The 19,285-nt window shown below is 35.6% G+C and overlaps 1 long non-coding RNA gene and 1 pseudogene across 1 annotated transcript in view; one reads left to right on the top strand and one right to left on the bottom strand.

Annotated features, from left to right (window-relative positions):
• The first annotated feature begins 3,214 nt into the window (after positions 1 to 3,214).
• LOC110741085 overlaps positions 3,215 to 19,285 on the top strand; it is a 51,912-nt gene continuing 35,841 nt past the window's right edge. The window contains exon 1 of the long non-coding RNA XR_002516762.2: positions 3,215 to 3,295. This is a non-coding gene — a long non-coding RNA (uncharacterized LOC110741085). The remainder of the gene's footprint in view (positions 3,296 to 19,285) is intronic.
• Positions 10,111 to 11,751, bottom strand: LOC101011358 (annotated as a pseudogene).

Below are 19,285 nucleotides of genomic sequence, written 5' to 3' on the forward strand. Positions count from 1 at the left end.
CCCATTTTCTTAAGAGAAAATTCAAGCCTCCTGCAGAAATCTGCATAAGTAACAAGGAGCTGAATGTTAATCCCCAAGACAATAGGGAAAAGTTCTCCAGGGAATGTCAGAGGTCTTCATGGCAGCCCCTCCCATAACAGGCCTGAAGGCCTAGAAACAAAACAGGGTTTCCTGGATCCTACCCAGTGTCCCCATGCTATGTGCAGCCTAGGGACTTGGTTCCCTGTGTCTCAGCCACTCCAGCTGTGGCTGAAAGGGACCAACATAGAGCTTGGCCTGTGGATTCTGAGAGTGGAAGCTCCAAGGCTTGGCAGCTTCCATGTGGTGTTGAGCCTGCAAGTACACAGAATATCAGAATTGGGGTTTGGGAACCTTCACGTAGATTTCAGGATATACATGGAAATGACTGGATGGCCAGGCAGAAGTTTGCTGCAGGGGCAGGGCAATCATGGAGAACCTCTGCTAGGACATTGCAGAAGGGAAATGTGGGGTCAGATTCCCCCCTACAGAGTCCCTACTGGGGTACCACCTAGTGGAGCTGTGAGTAGAGGGCCACAATCCTCCAGACCCCAGAAAGGTAGATCTACTGACAGCTTGCACCACATGCCTGGAAGAGCTGTAGACACTCAACACCAGCCCATGAAAGCAGCCAAGAGGGAGGCTGTACCCTGCAGAGCTACGGGGGCAGAGCTGCCCAAGACCATGGGAACCAACCTCTTGCATCAGTTTGACCTGGATACCAGACATGGAGTCAAAGGAGATTATTTTGGAGCTTTAAGATTTGACTGTCCTCTTGGATTTTGGACTTGCATGGGGCCTGTAGCCTCTTTGTTTTGACCAACTTCTCCCATTTGGAATGACTCTATTTACCCAATGCTCATACCCCCATTGTATATAGGAAGTAACTAACTTGCTTTTGATTTTACAGGCTCATAGATGAAAGAGACTTGCCTTGTCTCAGATGAGATGTTGGACTGTGGAGTTTTGAGTTAATGCTGAAATGAGTTAAGACTTTGGGGGACTGTTAGGAAGGCATGATTTGTTTTGAAATGTGAGGACATGAGATTTGGGAGAGGCCAGGCTGTTTCCTCACCCAAATCTCATCTTGAATTGTAACTCCCACAATTCCTACATGTTGTGGGAAGAACCTGGTGGGAGATGATTGAATTATGGAGGCAGGTCTTTCCTGCACTGTTCTTGTGAATGAGTCTTACGAGATCTGATGGTTTTAAAATGAGAGTTTCCCTGCACAAGTTCTCTTTGCCAGCCGCCATCCATGTACGATGTGACTTGCTTCTCCTTGCCTTCTGCCATAATTGAGAGGCCTCTCCAGCCATGTGGAACTGTAAGTCCAATAAACCTCTTTCTTTTATAAATTGCCTAGTCTTGAGTACTTCTCTATCAGCAGTGTGAAAATAGACTAACATAAAAGCCTTAGCCCCTAATGTAATGCTGTTAGGACATAGGACTTTGAGGAGGTACTTACATTAAGATGAGATCATGAGGGTGAGGTCATCAGGCTGGGATTAGTGTCCTTATAAGAAGAGACAGGAGAGGATATTATGTCTTGCTCACTGCCCCTCGAGCCTTTTTTTTTTTTTTTTTTTTTTTTTTTTTTTTTTTTTTTTTTGCGCTATGTGAGGATACAGCATAAAGGCAATCAACCACTCATTAAGAGGGCCTTCACCTGAACCTAACCATTCTTGCATCCCAATCTTGGACTTCCCAATCTTCAAAGAGTAAAAAGAAATTTGTGTTGTTTAAGCAACCCGATTCCCTATCTATGGTATTACATTATAACAGCTGAGCTAAGACATTTCATTATTTGTATGGGGAAACTGAGATTAGACAGGCTGAAAAAAAATTTATAAAACTCACGTAGGTAGTAATGATGCCAGTGGAGACAGAGTGTAGGCCCAGGCCTTAATGGATCAAAAACCATGTTTTATTTTGGGTTTTGTGTGTGTTTGTGGTTTTTTGCACAGAGTTAGGTACAGCGGTGCTAAGGACAGATGTCACAACCCCATAGTCTCCTCCCAAAAACTTTCTGTGGAACATAGGAAGTGCCAAAGTTGAGATATCACTCCATTTGTTTATTCATTTACTCAATTTTTGACTTTTCATATAAGACATACTAGTGTGGAAGAAGATGCGTCTAATACACTATAGAATGCTGGCAATTCTACTTTTGTTTGCACTTGACACTTTTCCTGTATGACTCATACTATTCTATGTAACACTATATTAGTCTAAGTAATTATCCTTTTTTGGGGTGAGGGATGGGGTGGCAAGGCCTTGTAATGTTGCCCAGGCTATACTTGAACCCCTGTCCTCAAGCAACCCTCCTACCTCAGTCTCACAAAGAACTGGAATTATAGGCACGGGCCTCTACTCCTGGCCAGCAATCATCTCATATATTATTAGGCTTGTACAAATTGAGTATGGTAAACAATTTCAATCTTAGGTCCAAGTAGGGCAAAATGCTCCCCTTCTTTATCTAAGAAAATCATTGATTTTCTTTCTTTTTTCCACAATTATTCTCTTCTATTAACACGACTTTCATATTTTCTTATGTCATGCAGGTTCCAAAGCGTATTTGAGCAGGGAGAAAAGAGAATCAGTGCACTTGAAGATAAGACAATGGAAATTGAGTCTTGGAAACAAGAAAAGAGATGGAAGAAAAGGGAACAGATCCTGTGGGACAGAGCAAACAGACCACCTCGTGCATTGTGGGAATCCTTGAAGAAGAAGAGAAAGAAAATGGAATAAAATACCAAAGAAATAATGGCTAAAAACCTCTTAAATGAAAAAGATACAAGTATGAACATGAAAAAAATTCAAAACACATCAAAATGAAATCAAAGAGACCCACACTAAGACACTTTATAATCTTTTGAAAGATAAAGACAAAAAGAGGATCTTAAAAGCAGCAAGACAAGTGACTTATATACAAGAGATCAGCAATAACATTATCAGATTTCTCATGAGACATTTTGAAGGCCAGAAGGCATTGGACTGTGAAAATCTCCCAAGTGCTAGAGAAAGCAAAAACAAAAAAACCCACAAAAACAAAACAAAACAAAATAGCCACAAAAACGCTGCCAACCAAAAATCCTACAGAAATCTGTCCTTCAAATGTAAGAAATTAAAACATTTTCAGATGAACAAAGCTGAGGGAAATTATTACCACTAGACTTACTCTACAGAAAAGTTTCAAGAGACTTCTACAAAACGAAATGAAAGAACACTAGACAGTAATTTGAAGCCATATAAAGAAATGAAGATGTCAACAAAGGTAAGAACATGAGCGATTATAAAACTAGTATTATTGTAATGGTTTGTACTTTCACTTTTTGATTTCTACATAATTTAAGAAACTAATACATTAAAAATAATTTTAAAAGCTAATTTTGTTATAGCTTTAGTTTGCAACTCCACATTTTGTGGTTTCTAAAATATAATTTAAGACTGATATATTTAAAAGAATTATCCATCTGTTTGTGGCCATGCAGCGTATACCTGTGTAATTCTATGACATAAGTGACTAAAACAGGTGAATACAAAGCTGCAAAGTTTTTGCATGTTATTCATGTTAAGTTGATACAAAGTTAATATAGAATATTATAGCTTTAGAATTTTAAATGTAATCCACATGGTAACAAGCATATATACAACAAGAAGAAATTTAAACATGTCACTACAAAATAAGCAGAAGAGGAAAAATAGAGAAAAATCAATAAACCCAAAAATTACTTCCTTGAAAAGATGAACAAAATGAATGAAACATTAGCACTAAAAAAAAGAGAAGACTCAAATTGCTACAATCAGAATTGAAAATGGGTATATTACTCCTGTTTCTAAAGAAAATAGGACTCTGGACAATTACATAGCAACAATTGGATAATCTAGATAAAATGAACACATTTCTAGAAACACAAAATCCAGTCAGAGAAAGTCACGAAAAGATAGAAAATCTAAATAAATCTATAACTATTAAGGAGATTGAATTCATAATCAAACATCTCCTGACCAAAAAAAAAAAAAAAAAAAGAAAAAAAATACCCTAAACCTGGAGCTTTTTTTGGTGAATTTATTTCTTTGTTGAATTATACTAAACAGTTAAAGAAGAACACCAATCTTTAAGTTTTCTGGAAAACTGAACAGCAGGAAATATTTCTCGATTTACTCTATCAGGCCAACATTACTCTGATATCTAAGACAAGGACACTAATAAAATTATAGACCAAGATATCTTATAAACATGAATGCAAAATTTCTCAGCAAATACTAACAAATTTGGCAATGTATTTAAAATTATTATACACCATGATTGAATAAAATTTATTCCTGGAATTCAAGAATAATTTAACACATGCAAATTGATCAGTGTAATAGACTACATTAATAGAATATGTATTTAAAAATATGTATGTATGTAAAATTTCATCTTTGATCCCAAAGTTGTTTAGAAATCTTACTAATTCTTAAACATGAGAGTTTTATTCTCCTTCTGTGTTATTTCTAATTTAATTTTATAACAATGAATATGATCTGGTAAGATAAGATTTTAAGTGTATTTTAGCTAGCTTTGTGGTTTAGCTTGTGATCAATATTTATAGTCTGTGTTGTTAAAAAAGAATGTATATCACGCATTTATAAAGATCAACATCCCATGTTAATTTTGTTGTTTAAATCTTTCATAGCACTTTTAAACTTAATTTATTTTTTCCTTCTTGATCTATTAATATTCAAAAGATATTTATTCAGTCTCCCTTTAATCCCATCATATTTTACTGCTTTCTGAATAACTTCTACAGATCTTTCAGTTTACTAGTTCATTCTTTACCATTGTCTAATAGAAATTTAAATGTGATAATGATTAGTACATCCATCTTACATGTGAGAAAACTAAACTTTAGAGTAACTTGGCTAAGAAAGTACATTTGGTATTTAATGGTTGAACCAGAGTCAAATTATACAGGGCTTCAAAATCTATTCAGCTTTATCCCTAATACAATAAATAACATTTTGCTAAAGAATAAGAAAGAATTGGATTGATATTCTAGCAATCACATAGAGACACCTAGCTAGAATGATAATATTGGGGATTCAGCTTCATTTGAAACCAGCTGATTACATTTCTTGCCATGAGGGTTTCCGAGGTAAACTCACAACTTTGAACTCTGTATGGACCAGTTCATTTGTTCAGGGACCCTGAAATTCTATCAAAACTATGCACCAACAGGCACATGTGGAACCAATGTAAAAGTGCATTTGGGGGAGTAGGGAAGAGCTTAAGGTATTTTCCTGTCAAACTCTTCAATATTCTTGGCCTCAGAAAATAGATTAGAATAATGCATTTTTTTTAAAATGCTTGCTACTCTGTAACCTCCAGATTCTTGAAAAGGGTAGATAAATTGAGACTTACTTGGAGATTTGCTTCCCTACTATTTTGCCTTTGTTAGTCAGTTTACAGAGGAAACTTATTAGCTTTCGTGATAAAAGATTCTTCATAGTTCCATCTGCAATGGAATTTTTTTTTTTACTTGAATAGCAATAAATAGAAAAATATGTGATTTTAGCTTTTCTATACAGAGTCTGTCAGTTATAAAACAAACATCTGAAGTAGACTCTTTTCTGCTCCCCTTAACGTTAAAATTTCATTGACTTGCAATTTTATTGATCCTTGAGGTTACTTTGCACTTTGCTAGTATTAAGAACCCTGGGGAATGAGAAGCTATTGGAAATTCTGATTCCATTCACCAGAAATCCACCCATTCCCCCCTCTCATATTTACATCTGCCAATACTTTTCTCATTTGCTTCAGAGGGTGATAAATTTAGGCATCCTTTAGCATGCTATTCTTCATGTAATTCTATCATCCACATAAACTTTTTAACATAAGCCATTAAACATTATGAAGTTTCAATAGATGGCACCTACATAGAAGTATTGGACTATAATATTAAGTTCACTAAAGAAATCATACTTGCTGAAACTCCCTTATCCACTTGCTATAAAAGGCTATATGAGATAGAATATATCAGTATTTTCAAATTATGGCAAGTGGGATCTATTCACTGATCAATATTCCGTATACCTTAATGCTATCTGGAAAATGCACACTAGAAATTAAACATTTTTATTTCTTATTTTAACCTGTTATTTTAGGTCTTGAACCTTCTATTAGTCTCCATCTCCAACTGTGACCTTATTGTGTTTTTTAAGCCAAGAGCAGAATGTAATCAATCAATGGGACATGATATTAGAGTTACTGTAATCACTATTTTAATAGTTATTCCATATATATGATCAGAATAACAAGTTATGTTAAGCCACTGCTGTAGATATCATAAATCTTTTGATCACGCATTTATTCATTAACTCAGTAAACAGCATAGATTGAATAGATTCTAGGTGCTCAGCACTTGGTTACATACTCAAGACACCAAAATAGTATATTATGATTACTTTGATAAAAAGTGAAAGAAATTTAACTATTTAAAATTAAGGAAAAGGGTGGAAAGTCTTCACTCACTTCTCTAGAAAATGTACAGTTAACCTTTGCTTTCAGCTATGGTGAGATCCAGTAAAATAATACTCTCCAAAGTTTACCTTATTTTCTCCATATTCCTGCTCTTCTTCCTCTACAGTACATAAACAATATGGCCATAGCATTTGTTACCTTCCAGGTTTATGTTTAACACATAATTCATAATCTCAGTTGACTTCTCTCATGATCATTCCAAAAAGTATCATGAAGGATTTTCTAATTACTACTTTTCTATATTGAGGCACATGCTCATTCTTTAATCAGACTGTGGCTAGGAGGATAAAATGTTCTGATGATTCTATTTTGGTTCATGAGTTCATCCCTAATATTAGTATCAGAAATGTACACATTCATATTTCATAATGACCAAGAATGCAAGTGTTGGTTCTGTTAACCAGTCAGCAAAGACGGAGCTTCAAGGGCTCCAGCTGTTATGCTGTTCTTACACATACACACACTCATATACACAAAAAAGAAGTAATACATGCCAATAGACTATATATATATATATGTTCCTGCCTTGTTCCCAGAGATGTCAAAGTTTGCCTGAGGATGTTAATTTTAACTTGACATATCATAAATTAATAGGATCTAGCCAAAAAGGTAAACAAGATTGCTCATGAAAAGTGTAGGTAACAAGAATAAAATATTTAAAATCCCTGAGGTTGGAAGGATATTGGCTTATTCAGAGACTTAACAAGAGCTAGTAAATCTAGAACACAAAGCATTTGATAGAGGATTGGAAGGTAATGCTAAAGAAACACATAGACAATTCCATGTCTGTTGTACCAGGAAATGTAGATACTTTATATTTTCATTGGAAGAAGAAATAGTCACCATTTATTATTTTAAAATACAGATATAACAATCAAATAAGAAACTTTGGAAAAACAAAATAAGATGTACCATTTATTAAATGTATACTTCAGTAATGTTAAGTACATTCACATTGTTGTGCAACAACTTTCCTGAACATTTTCCTCTTGCAAAACTAAAACTCTATAATGGCTAATCCAATTGGGGTATAATTGACAAGAATTATACATATTTACAGTGTATTATATGATGTTTTGATATATGTATACATTGTAAAATGATTAAATCAAGCTAATTACCCATCCCCCCCTTTTTTTTTTTTTTGTGGTGAGAATATTTTGCATTTCCTCAGTAATTGAGTATATAATTTATTATTATTAACTGTAGTAACCATGCTGCACACATAGATCACCAGAGCTTATTCATCTAAAACTTTGTATCTTTTGACTAATCATTCCTCATTCCCTTCCCCCACCCCCTATTCTCTACTTGTCTGGATTCCACATACAAGTGAGGTAATACAGCATTTGTCTTTTTGTGTCTGGCTTATTCTACTTAGCGTAATATTCTCAAGGTTCATCCATGAGGTCACATAGGACAGGATTTTCTGTTAAGACTGAATAAATATTACGTTGTATATATACATCACATTTTTTTTTAATCTATTGCTGATGGACACTTAAGCTGATTATGCATCTTAGTGTTATAAATAATGCTGCAGTGAACATGGGGCTACAGATATCTGTTTAACATCTTTATTTTATTTCCTTTAGGTATGTATGCAGGAGTAGGACTGCTAGGTAATATGGTAGTTCTGTTTTAAATTTTTTAAGGAACCTCAATGCTATTTACAATGGCTATACTAATTTATACCTTCCCACCAACCGCATACAAAGTTTCCCCTTTCTCGGCATCCTTGCCAAGACTTTATCATCTATCTTTTTGATAACAGCCATTGTAATAGGTATGAGGCAGCATGTTAGTGTGGTTTTAATTTGCATTTTTCTGATTAGTGATGTTGAACATTTTTTCATATACTTGGCCATTTGTATGTTTTCTTTTGGAAAATACCTGTTCAAGTCCTTTTCCCTTTTTTAATTGGGTTTTCTTGATATTGAGATGGTGTGAGTTTGTTATTTATTTTGGAAATTAATGCCTTATCAGAAGGTTTACAAATATTTTCTCACATTCCACAGGCTTTTTTCTGTTTGCTGTGCAGAACTTATTTACTTTGATATAATTTCATTGTCCATTTTTGCTTTTGTTGCCTGTGCGTTTGAGGTCATGTCCAAAAAATCATTTCCAAGACAGATTTCAAGAAGCTTTTCCCTTGTCTTCTACTACTTTTACAGTTTCAAGTGTAACAATTAAGTGTCCAATGTCATTCTTCTATACATGGACACTGTTTTCCCAACACCGTTTATTGAACAGACTCTTCATTCAAAGGTCTTGGCAACTTTGTCAAATATCAATTGACAATAACTCTATTTACTTCTTGGCTCTCTGTTCCAGTGGCCTAGATATCTGTTTTTATGTCAGTACTATGTTGCTTTGGTTACTATGACTCAGTATATTTTGAAAACACGTAATGTGATGCCATCCGCTATGTTCTTGTTTCTCAATATTGATTTGACTATTTGTGTTTTGTGTGTGTATAGTTCAATATAGGTTTTAGAATATTTTTCTATTTCTGTGAAACATGCCATTAGAATTTTTATAGGGATTGCACTGAAGGTACTGATTGCATTGGGTAGTATGGCTGTTTTAACAGTATTATGTCTTCCAATTCATGAACATGGAGTACCTTTCCATTTATTTGTGTCTTTAATATTTGTCATCAGTTCTTTAATTTTCAGCTTATAGCTTTTTTTAACCCTCTTAAATTCATTCCTAAATGGTTTTATTGCTTTCGATGCTTTGTAAATGGGATTTCTAAAATTCTTTTTCAGATAGTTCTTTGTTAGTACATAAGGGCATGAATTTTTCCAGTTGATTTTGTATCCTGTAAATTTACTTAATTTGTTTATTAGTATAATAGTGTTTTGGTGGCATCTAAAGTTTTCTGTATATAAAATTATGTCATCTGCAAACAGAAAATTTTATTTATTTATAATTTAGATGCCTTTTATTTCTTTCTTGCCTCATTGTTCTGACTTGTATTTCAAGTACTATATTGAATAAATATGGTAAGAGTGGGCATCCTTGCCTTATTCCTGATCTTAAAAAAGACTTTGGCTTTTAGTTGTTGAGTATGATGTTAGCTGTGGGGTTTTCATACATGACTTTCATTAGGTTGAGCTACATTCCATCTGTATCTAATTTGTTGCAAGTTTTTAAAATCCTGAAAAACTGTTGAATTTTGCCAAATGCTTTTTCTGTTTCCATTAAGATAATCTTAATAGATTAAGGAAATTATTTTTAATCTTAAAATATTATCTTTTTCATTTTATTAATGTGGTATATCATATTTGATTGACATGTATTGAATCATCCTTGTCTTCTAGGCATAAATCCCACTTGATTATATTGTACAATTCTCTTTATGTGTGGCTGAATTCAATTTGCTAGTATTTTTTTTGAGGATTTTTGCATCTATGATCAGGGATATTGGCCTGTAATTCAATTTTCTTGTGGTGTCCTTGTTGGACTTTGGTATCAGGGAAACATTGACCTTGTAAAAATAATTGGGAATTTTCCCTCTTTTTCAGTCTTTTTGAGAAGTTTGAGAAGAATTGGTGCTATTTTTTTTTTTTTTTTTTTGGAGTGCAAATACCTTTTTTGCTATAGATTTTAATTGAAAAGATCTGTGAACTAAAGGGTGTATTTTCCAAGGGCATGCTGGAAACAGAAAATGAAATGATAGAAACTTCCCATGTTTCTATCCTTCCTCTGGCATTGTCATATCCTATTTGTTTCCTGAAACATCCCGTTAAGACTCTTGTGATTAAAAAGACAAAAGCAAGTATTTAGAAAAGTCCATCAGGTTCCTCAGTGAAGCTGAAGTCACACACTAGAGACAGGTGGTCTGAAGGATAATTGAAGGAAGGTGGCCTGTTGGGTCCAATCTGTTCTTCAGTGAGCAGATTGAGAGCTGACCTTACATTTAGAGCATGTTTAGAATACCAGATGTAATCCAGGGTGTGCCTGCACTCCCCTGAGGTCCGGATCTTCCAGGTAGTGTATGGGGGTTCTGACTGCCCATCAGCACTCAGCAGCTTGTAGGCACTGTTCAGGTTGAGGCTGGAGGAAGCAAAGTGTTTGTAGACCTCTTCTGTTGGCTCTGTGTTGAAGTCCCCACACACAATAAGGGGAATCTTGTCTCCTTGGGTGATGTTTTACAGGTTCTGAAGGAAGTCACAGCGTTGAGCTGATCGAAACCGCTCCCAGCCAGTGCCTGCTTTTAGATGGGTAACAGTGATGCAGAACTGTCGGCCTGACTCCTTGCACTCCAGGGTCTGTGCAATGGCCACCTGGTTGGTTTTCAATGTCATGGCTGTTAGCCTAATATTGGCACCGTTGTGTAGCTTGAATCGGTTTTGAAGAAAAAATAAGGCACAGCCATCTGGTCCATTGTTGTGTTCTACATCTAGACAAGGTGACCAGGGTTTCGGGAAAATGTGCTTCGATAGCCTAGTCTACTGAGGAGTGGTTGGAAGGTGTCAAAATAGTGGTTCACCTCTTGGAGGCACAATATATCAGGCTGGTAGGCCAGGATTTCTTCTAGGATGAGACATTTCCTTTCTTCCCATTTGAGTGCTTCAACAGGGCATTGTACAAAGTTGTCTTTGCCTTCTCCAAGAGCTTGGGCGAGGATGTTCCACTGCATAAACCTGATAGGCGGGCGGGTGGGTGCCAGGGCAATCTGTCCTCAGATCCATAAAATCCCTCTGGAACCGGGGAGGTCGGGTGTGCAGGATGGCCCTGCATTCCTCAAGAAGCTCTTTAGGATCAGTGGGCCCCAGATGTTCTGGGTCAGGTGACACCAAATACTCTGGGTGCTGGGAGGCAGCGCTGCTGTTCAGTGTCTTGGTGAGAGCACTATAGAGTCTGCTTGTACTGGTTCCCATGGAACACGCTGTTCGAGAACACGACCTCGCGGCGCCAGAGGCTGCTGAGACCGCCCTAATTATTCTTTAATGAAGTCATCAAGTCCTGGGCTTTTCTTTGTTGTGAAGTTTTTACTTTTTGATTCAATCTCCTTACTATTGTTTCATTCACATTGACTATTTGTAATTTTGACTTAGTAAGTTGCATGTTTCTATTAATATGAATGTATTCGTTTCTTCTTGGTCAATTGGTTGATATATAATTGTTCCTTGTGTCTTATGATCTCTTGCATTTCTGTTCTGTCAATTGTAAAGTCTTTCATTTATAATTTTTAGTGTTTTCTTAGTCTAACTAAAAGTTTATCAATTGTATCTTTTCAAAAAAAAAAAAAAAAAAAAAAAAAAAAAAAGGCCTTAGTTTCCTTGATGTTTTCTATTGTTTTTCTAGTCTTTTTTTTTTTTTTTTTAATTTCTGCTCTGATCTTTATTCTTGTGTTTATTCTTCTGAATTTTGCTTAATTTGTTTTCTTCTCTAGTTTTTTATTGTATAAAGTTAGGTTGCTTGAGATCATTCTTTTTTCTTAATTTAGGCATTTGTTACTATATACTTCTCTCAGAGCTGCTTTTGCTGCATCCAATACATTTTGATATGTCTTATTTTTATATGTCTTAACATTTTATTTTTCTTAATTTCTTATTTGACCCTCTGGTTGTTCAGAAGTGTATCATTTAATTTCCACCTATTTGAGAATTTTCCAATTTTCCTCTTACTAATTTCTAGTTTAATACCATTGTGGTCAGAAACTATTTTCAATATTATTTTAATTTTCTTAAATGTGTTAAGACTTGTTTATTGACCTCACATATGATGTATCCTGGAGTACGTTCTGTGTGCACTTTGATTTTGTAGTTTTTTTTATTATTATTATTTAGAGATATATATTTTTTTGGTTTTCCTTTCAGTTTTTCACGGTGTGCACTTGAAAAGAATGTGTATTCTGCTGCTGTTGAAGAGAACATTCTGTATATATCCATGTATATATCCAGAAGGTCCATTTGGTCTAGACTGTTTAAATCTGCTGTTCCTTTACCGATTTTCTCCCTGAATAATCTATCCACTGTTTAAAGTGGGAGTATTGAAGTTCTCTACTATTATTGTATTGCTATTTATTGTTCCCTTCAGTTCTGTTAATATTTGCTTTATGTATTTAGTTGCTCTGATAAGTTTAATATTTTAGGTTTGTTGGTACATGTGAAGGTCTGTTGTACATGTTATCACATCACCCAAGTATTAAGCCCAGTACTCAATAGTTATCTGTTCTGTTCCTCTCCCTCTTCCCACCCTCCTACTGCAAGTAGACCCCAGTGTCTGTTTCCTTCTTTGTGTTTGTAAGTTCTTATTTAGCTTCCACTTGTAAGTCATAATATGTAGTATCTGGTTTCCTGTTCCTGTGTTAGTTTGCTAGGGATGATAGTCTGCAGCTCAATTTGCATTCCTGCAAAGACACGATCTTGTTCTTTTTTATGATTGCATAATACTTCATGGGATATATGAACCACATTTTCTTTATCCAATTTGTCATTGATGGACATTTAGGTTCATTCCATGTCTTTGCTATTGTAAACAGTGCTGCAGTGAACATTTGCGTGCATGTGTCTTTATGGTAGAATGGCTTATATTCCTTTGGGTATATACCCAGTAATGGGATTGCTGGGTCAAATGGTAGTCCTGCTTATAGCTCTTTAAGAAATTACCCTACTGCTTTCCACAAATGGTGGAACTAATTTACACTCCCACCAACAGTGGATATGGGTTTCTTTTTTTAATGGTCATTCTGACTGGTGTGAGGTGGTAACTGATTGTGGTTTTGATTTCTATTTCTCTAATGATCTGTGATATTGAACTTTTTTGAGAAGTATCTGTTCATATCCTTTGCCCACTTTTGTTTTTCTCCTGTAAATTTAAGTTCCCTATAGATGCTGAATATTAGACCTTTCTCAGATGCATTGTTTCTTAGTAATTTTTCCCATTCTACAGGTTGTCTATTTACTCTGTTAAGAGCTGCCCAGCAAAAGAAATTATCAAGTTTAATTAGATTCCATTTGTCAATTTTGCTTTTGTTGTGATTGCTTTTGGTTTCTTTGTCATGAAATCTTTGCCCATTCCTATATCCAGGATGGTATTGCCTAGGCTGTCTTCCAGGGTTTTTATAGTTTTGGGTTTCACATGTAAGTCTTTAATCCATCTTGAGTTGATTTTTGCATATTGTGTAAGGAAAGAGTCCAGCTTCAATCTTCTGCGTATAGCTAGGCAGTTGTCTCAGTACCATTTATTGAATAAGGAGTCTTTTCTCCATTGCTTGTTTTTAGCAGCTTTGGCAAAGATCAGATTGTTGTAGATGTGTGGCTTTATTGCTGAGCTCTCTATTCTGTTCCATTGGTCTATGTATCTGTTTTTGTACCAATATCATGCTGTTTTGGTCACTGTAGCCTCGTAGTATAAAGTTGGGTAATGTGATTCCTACAGCTTTGTTCTTTTTGCTTAGGATTGCCTTGGCTATTCAGGCTCTTTTTTGTTTTGTTTTGTTTTTTGTTTGTTTGTTTCCATATAAATTTTAAAATTTTTCAAGTTCTGTGAAAAATATCATTGATAGTTTGAAAGGCATAGTGTTGAATCTGTACATTTCTTTGGGCAAAATAGCCATTTTAATGATATTGATTCTTCCAAGGAATACAGGGAGGTGAAAGATCTCTATAATGAGAATTACAAAACATTGCTCAAAAAAATCAGAGAAGATACAAACAAATGATATTTTTGTATCTAAACAAAGTTTTTTAAATGACCGTTTTGTCTATAGTGTGCATAATGGGTTGGGAAAATACTGGTTTCTAAGCCATTAGAATAGTCCCTGGAAACAGTGATAGTGGTTGGTTAAGTATACTGATAATGGGGATAGAAAGAAAGACATTTGAAGATATTTAGTGAAATATCTGATACATTCTAAACCTAAATTCTACGTAGAATGTAAGGAGGAGAAAGGCATCAGGAAGGACTTCAGTTTTTGTGGGTTTATAGCAAGGGAATGGAAAATGAGTAAATTCGATGGATGGATCTAATTAATGGTAAATTATGTGGATGGAGGTTTATTTCTATGAGCTGAAGATCTGAGAAAAGCCTAGTGCTGCTGTAGCTCAAAATGTATTTTGGAGATTATAAAGAAAGAAAGATGACTATGTGACTAACTTTGAAAGTGTTCCATGTCAGCTGAGAAAGCATACAGCACATTTATTGGGGGGGAAAAGCAAAATTACAGTAAAATATGTCATTATTGAAAAGGTAATAAATTCTTACTACTTATGTAAATGTTCATATATAAGAAATGAAAGGAGAATGAGACCACCTTGTATTTGGATGGTCAGAAAATTGTAGCTGGAAGAGGAAAAGCCTTGGTCAGACCAGGATTTCAGAAATAAGTATAGAATATAGTGAAAGAGCAATTTTGTTATGAAAACACAAACATCAGATTCTGCAGAGTCAATGAGTTGATTAATGTGTATGAAGATTTTAGACAGAGAATTAATGGAAGATAAAGTTGGAAAGATGTTTTAAGACCTGATAGTGAAGTGTCAGTATACCAGACAAAAGGCAAGATTTTGTCCATGAAGAAAGGGTGGGTCATTGAAAAATGGGGGGGGGGGTCTAATAAGAATTACATATCAGTCAATCCAGAAGACTATATATGCAGTGATGTTAAATCAATCCACATTCTGAGCCGCATCATGCCTACTGATGAAAAACGTATGCCTTCTGGAAATAAGGATAAATGAGTCAATATATGTAGCTCACTAAAATTTTGCCTCACTAATATGGTTTGGCTGTGTCCCCATTCAAATCTCAACTTGAATTTTATCTCCCAGAATTCTCACATGTTGTAGGAGTGACCCAGGGGAAGGTAACTGAATCATGGGGGCTGGTTTTTCCTGTGGTACTCTCGTGATAGTAAATATGTCTGATGAGATGATGGGTTTTATCAGGGGTTTAAACCACTTTTGCTTCCTGCTCATTTTCTCTTGCCGCTGCCAAGTAAGAAGTGTCTTTTGCCTCCCACCATGATTCTGAGGCCTCCCCAGCCATGTGGAACTGTAAGTCCAGTTAGACCTCTTTTTGTTCCCAGTTTTGGGTGTGTCTTTTTCAGCAGCATGAAAATAGAATAATATACTCAGCATCCCAGGATCTACTTCAGATAGCAGTTGAATTAAGCATAGTGTACATTGACTTCTACATTGACATCATAGCATTGATTGTTCCACAAAACTTCACAAATTCTCCTGGATCTATCGTTGACCAAGACATACAGCAATAGTATTTGCTTCTTCTACCTCTCATGTGTGTGGTTATTTATGGCATGCTCACTGCTGGTGAAAGAAGCCTCTTCTTGACAATCACCTGTTTTATCAAAGTCCTTTGGCTCTATTAGCTGGGGACTCACAACTCAACCATATAGCAGTAAACTCTACCTATATTTCACTTCTAAATACTGCTTTCTTAGATTTCTAGAAACACTCAGGCTTGATCTCACCTATATTTCTACTCTAGAGAATTAAAACAAGAACAAAGTCTTTAGGAAAATTTTTTAAAGGAAGATTTACTTCTTATAGTAAAAATGTAACAGTGCAGTAAACCTGGTGTCTAAAAGGGTTTCTTCGCTAAATCATCGAATACATTTTTAAATGCAGTGTCTACTATTCCATAAAGATTCAAATGCATTATGTGCAGAATGTTTATTAGATTTTCACTAGCAAAATATGGAAAATTTTGGCAGCAGAGTTTATTTTTATTATTGTACTTTTTTTTTTTTTTTTTTTTTTAAATAATAACACCAATGTATAGGTCAGTAAGAATGTCCACATTTGTGGAAGTTTTATCTTTAGATCTTTCCACAAATGAGATTTTAGACATGTCAGCATCTCAGTCAGGGCCAAGATTAGGGTGATTCAAGTGAGGACAAGGTACTACATTAAAATATTATTTATCTCGATCTCAGTTTTCCACACCTCCTTTTAATTTGATGCCTCAGGCAAGTAACTAAATTGACTGTAGTCCGAAACAAGGAGTTTAAGAAAATGGCTTTTTAAGTTTGTCTATGACAACCTCTCATACCTGGTGATTCTCTTTAGCAATTAGTGCCAGAAATCCCACTCTACATTCAGTCATAATGCTTCTTCAGGACCGCACTGTCCTCTGGTCTGAGAGTAGCACCTCCAAGCCAGCATTTAGAAAATCAGCCTTGAATCTTGGAATAAAATTACCTAGTTTTCTAGTATCTGGTTTTGTGTGGTTGAGTGAATTTATACAGTGTTCATTAGTAATGTCACTGCTTAGAATGAGAAATATAAAACAATGGTTAACAAAGTTTAATGTACATATTAATCACTTGGGGATTTGGTTAAAATACAGATTCTGAGTATGTAAGTTTGGTGTGTGATATGGTTTAGATATTTGTGTCCTCCAAATCTCATGTTGAAATGTGATTTCAAATGCTAGAAGTGGGGCCTGATCGGAGGTCATTGGAACATAACGCCATCCCCTTGGTGATAAGTGAGTTCTTGCTGAGTTAGTTCACATGAGATCTCATTGTTTAAAATAATAAAGCACCTCCCCCCACCCCCTTGGTCTGGCTCTTGCCATGTGACTCACCTGCACCCATTCACCTTCTGCCACAAATGAAATCTTGCCAACCAGAAGCAGGTGATTGGTGTCTTGCTTCCTGTACAGCCTGAAGAACCATGAGCCAATCAAACTCTTTTCTTTATAAATTAGCCAGTCTCAGGTGTTTCTTTGTAGTGATTCAAGAACACACTAACACAGTGTAGGATTTAAATATGTTTCTATATATCTAACAAACTCCCATGTAGTGATGTCCCTCCATGGCTCATGCTTTGTGTAGCAAATCCCCCAAATCTGAAAGTTTTAGAGATATCCAAAGGTTTTGATTTTTTTCAAGTTACTGTATCCCAGGCAGCATCTTTTTCTTTGAAAACTCAAAATGCTGATGGATAGGGGACACATGATATTGAAAACAGACTACAGAATTACAGTGGATTTTGGCTACAACTGAACAATTCCCATACATGAAAAGTATGATCATCTCCATTAAAATATTTGTCTACCCTAACTCATGTCTGCACCATGATAAATAATCCTTCCAACAACTAAGAGTGGCCAACCTATCATTAAAAATCGCCATGGCACACGTTTGCCTATGTAACAAACCTGCACATGTACCTTGGAACTTAAAATAAGAAAAAACCTTTGGCAAAGGTGATCTCTGCCTGTGGTACTTGTACTCTAGAGAATAATCCCTAGCAGTACTGGAAACTGAAGGTATCCTTATGGCATCAAAACCCTGTATCACACTCACTGAAAATAAAATTGCCCACTCCTAATGAAGCAAAACTAAAAATTCTATTCACATAGGAGCTTATTTTGCACAGTCAACAATTTGAATTTTGTTCTCAATGTATGGTAAGCAAAAAGAACCAGCAACTAAACAACATAGCAAAGAAATGTGATAGAGCCAAATCTATCTCACTTTTTTTTTTGATGTAGCCTTATAACTGCAATTGGAAACAATCTGGCAGGAAAGAAAATACGCAGCCTGAGAGACTGTGCACACTTCTCTAGTCAAACAAGTTATACATGTGGTCCTTACTGTAATATTCACACCATACTGTAATATTCCTCTACCAAAAAGTGAGTTGAAAGACTATCAAAAGATGATCAAAGAGCTACTAACACTAATGTTTATCCTCTGGTAACCATAAAAATAAGATTTGGTTTGATTAAAAAATATATTTACTCCTTAAGACACAGAATGTCTTGGTGGCATTGGTGGTTGCCTCACAAAGGTAGTTTATTCATCTCCTTCTTGGCCTCTTAATTATCCCAGCTGCTTTAACTATAATCTTTAATAAAGAAACTTGCTTCTCTATGGGCTTCAATACTCTCTCATCTCTATCTGCTTTCCTTGGTTTACATCATGGTCCTGGAAAGTACTTTCTGGATCCATGTCTTTCGTGACGTTTCATCACGCTTAGTATCTTGTCAAGGAAGAACAAATCAGCTAGACGACACAAATATACTGTCTTACATTTCTGGAGATTAGAAGTTCTATGTGGTTCTTACAGGACTAAAATCAGTGCTTCGTTTTTACTGGAGGTTCCAGGAGAGAATCTGTTTTCTTGTTTTTTTTTTCTAGTTTCTACAGGTTACCTACATTCCTAGGCTTGTACCCCCTTCTTCCATTTTCAGAGAGGATCATGTCAACTTCTGCATTTTTCGTATTTCCCTTCCGATTTTAACCCCCATTTTCTTTTTATAAATCCCCTTCTGATTGCATTGAGACTACCTGGACAATCCAGGATAATCTCCCCATCTCCAGAAACTTGACTTCATCACATCCACAGTCTTTTACCCTGCAAGGTAACATATTTGCAGGTTCTAAGGATTTGAACACTGACAGCTTTAGGGGGCTAGAAATTTGTCTACTACAGTACCTTATCTGCTTCCCAAATAAACACAAATAATAGTTTTGACAAATGCTTTGCCCCTTCAAAACATGGAGAGCATTATTCCACCCTCAAAAATCAGTTTCCTTTTTTAGTTCTTTACTCTGGGACTCAGGCTGATGGAGCACCTGCTATCTGGAGTATTACCAAGAGACTTGCAGAAAAAAATAGAGCTCTGGGTGATTTTATACTGAAAAATAAAGGTCCCATAAGTGACACACATTACTCCTGCTCACAAATTATTAACCATGACCAGTCTTATGGAGCTACACTATCACAAGAGTGCTAGAAAGTATAATCT

Source organism: Papio anubis, chromosome 14, assembly GCF_008728515.1.
Source record: "Papio anubis isolate 15944 chromosome 14, Panubis1.0, whole genome shotgun sequence".
NCBI lineage: Eukaryota > Metazoa > Chordata > Mammalia > Primates > Cercopithecidae > Papio > Papio anubis.